This window comes from Nannospalax galili, unplaced genomic scaffold, assembly GCF_000622305.1.
Source record: "Nannospalax galili isolate Female #2095 unplaced genomic scaffold, S.galili_v1.0 scaffold6457, whole genome shotgun sequence".
NCBI lineage: Eukaryota > Metazoa > Chordata > Mammalia > Rodentia > Spalacidae > Nannospalax > Nannospalax galili.
The window spans coordinates 16,214-19,543 of record NW_008338714.1 but is presented as its reverse complement, the minus strand read 5'-3'; positions in this window follow the sequence as shown (position 1 = coordinate 19,543).

Sequence of the window (3,330 nt, the reverse complement as noted above, 5' to 3'; positions counted from 1 at the left end):
TTTTGAAAGGAAACATTTTTTATTGAATGATTTTTCTTTTTTCATATTTTCTTTATTATTTTTATTTTATGTGTATGCATGTATTGCCTGCATGTAGGCAGAGGACAGAGAGGCTGTTGGATCCCTAGAACTGGAATTACAGACAGTTGTTAGCTGGTATGTGGATGCTGGGATTCAAATCTGGGTTTTCTGCAAGAACAGCCAGTGTTCTTAATTCTTGAGCCAACTCTCCAGCCCTGAATGATTTTTCTATAGAGTGTCTCATAGGATTTTAGAGTAAGAATGGGTGAATACAATATACACACACAGATCCTGACAGAATCATGGGCAGAGGTGAGCACTGTAGAAACTCCACTCCAGTTTTGCAGGTGGAGATGGGCTTCAGAGCTCCAGGACTGTGCTACTAGGACTCAGTCTCAGTGACACATAACTGATTAGCTCATACTTTCTGTGACAAAGAGCTCTGGCTACTAGACCAGACATCATGAACTGTAGACCAGAAAATGCGTATCCCCTATTTCTAATACCGACTTTCCTGACTACTCGACAGTCTATTCCCTCAGCCATTTAATTGCTGTAATGTGAACTCATTCTTCTATGTCAAAAGAGTACCTGCTTGTCATACCTACAATGCCTCCTATTTTACCATATGCATTCCAACTGATGATAAAACCCAGATGCCTCAGGGACCACAACCTCTGCACTTAATAAAGTCAAGAGGAGGCCTCATTCTATGGCACTGAGGGGGAGGAGAATGAAGAGTTATGATGCAAGAGCTTCCCTGGATACTCTACGAAAACATTCCAGTTATTCTTCAATACCAAATTGCATTTGCTTAATGTTCTCTATGGACAGAAGCACTCAGAGGAGGAGCTTGTGCAATCCAGCCCAAAGTTTGGCTTCTCTGGGGGGTTATGTTATGATTTGCATCCCTGTGGGAGGATACACATCATACAGGCAGTAATGTTACAACATCTATCAGCTGACTTCTGATAGTTAGGAAATAGTTTGTTCCAGATCCATTGCCAGTTAACATGTATATGACCCCAGTTTGGAAACTGCATGTGTAAAAGTCAGAACCTTTGGATGTTAATTGGATTTCTATATCAATTGCTAAAGTGGTGTACATATTTTGACTTGGCCAGGAAGTGACTGTGACTCTGTCTCCTAACAATGCTGACAGGGAGGATGGACATTAGGTTATCTGGATGACACAGTTGCCCCTGAGACTGGAATCATGCAACAAATGTGCTCTGTTAAACCTGTTACAAAAAATGCGTGAAGAGTTTATTCAGCACTGACCACAGTGGTTGAAGTAAATTTCCAATGTTGTCCTTCCTTATGTAGGATCTTGTGTAACAGGTACATGATGGGGATATCATATGTTATGACTACAAATGATTCCTGAACAGAGTGGAACCAGAGTGGAGTGATTGAATTTAAAACTAGGAGTGCATTATGCCTGGTGCAAAGAAGAAAACAGTAAGCATTACGGACGGGGTTCAACACCACTAAAGACAATCCTCCTATGTTGCTCTGTGACAACAGGAAAGATGTCCTGTGTGAAAAATTCCCACCACAGGAGATTCTGTCTTGTAAACATCCAAAGTCATTTAGAGGAGGCAGGCCTACTTTTAAAGGGGTTGAAAGTAATGGTCTAGGAAAGTGTTTTCTCAGGGTGAGCACACAGAAGCTGATACAGGCGTGGTCTAAAGGATCAGGCTCCATCCTGAACTGGCACCAGAGTTCGGTGGCATTAAACATGTGGTTTTGGAGGAATGGAAGAAGCAGGGCTGAGAGGTCATGAACAGAGGAATGCAGGCCATGTGTGACTGATCTGATTACCTGCATCTGTAAAATGAAGGAACATTTTGAATTAGGTCTCTGGGGAGTGCTCTATTCACTATGGTTATGTGGAGGAGAAGGATAAAGGCGTTCCTCCTAAAATTGATGAAGTTCCAACCTGTACAGGCACCTGCTGGGCAAGTATACAGACTGGAGTATAACATAAAAGGATGATTTCCTGCTGTTTTTCTTTCATGCTAATACCTCTATTTTTTCTTTTTTATGTGCCAACAATCTCTTATATTATGTTCTATTGTGTCTATAAAATATTTGTAATATTTCTTGAGGATTCAGTATGGTTATAATCCCTTCCAGAGAGGTTATTATCTGAGTTATCACATAAGAAGATATCCTAAACTAATTTATTAGGTTGCTGACTAATAGAACCCTGTACACCATTACATTTCTAGAGTGAAAATTCTTCACAATCTATTCTACAGTGATATTTTCTGTATGGAATATTAATTGTTATTTTTCTAGTTGCTTTTCATCTTCTGTGTTGTTATATTTTCTTTCTCATTTCATTTTTTCTTGAGAATTTCATAAAATGTACTTTGATTATATTCACCCTTTAACAACACCTGCCAGCTCCAACCCATCCATAAGCATCTAACTTTGCATTCTCTCTCTCTCTTTCTTTCTTTCGTCTCTCTCTATTTCTTTCTTTCTTTCCATCCATTAAATACAATTTATGCTGCCCTACACTGATGGGTGTGTGGAAATCCACTGATATGTGGTCAATCTGCCTAGAAACATACTCCTAAAGGAAAGTAGCTTTCCGCCTCCTCTCAACTATCAGTTGCCAATAGCTAGTCACCCAGGTTTGAAACTTCATGGCCACCTCCCTCTCCATATTGAGATTTTGCCTGGCTTCAGTCTTGTGGTACTCTCACAATCTCTGGGTGTTCATATGTGAGAGAGCCCTCCTGTGTCCAGAAAACACTGTTTCATTATAGTTATCCACTGCCTCGACTCTTACAATATGTCCATCCCCACTTCAGCAATGATCTATGAGCCTTGGGAGGGGATATGATATAGATGGCACATTTTGGGTTGATGATTCTGCAGTCTCTTTATTTTCTGCATGTTGAAAAGTTTTAGGTCTCTTTAATGATCATCTATTGGAAGAAAAGCTAATATACTGATCATTGGATGTGATGATAAGTCTTTAGGAGTTGTTTTAATATGACATGAATTTAGCAAAACAATAATAGTAGGTTCTCCCTTATTGGATATGACCTGATAAGTCACAGGTTTTTGCTCCAATAATGGGTACAGATATGGATTTCATCCTGTGGAATGGACTTTAAACACAATCAAGGGGTGGTTGGCTATTCCCATAGTATCTAAGCCACTATTGCACCAGGGTGCATGTCTTGTCAGGGATCATTTTTATATATCACAGAGATCTGGGATTTGTAGGTTAATGATTACTTTTTTATAAGAGAATGCATAGTAATTTATAGCACTATGAAAACTAGGCAG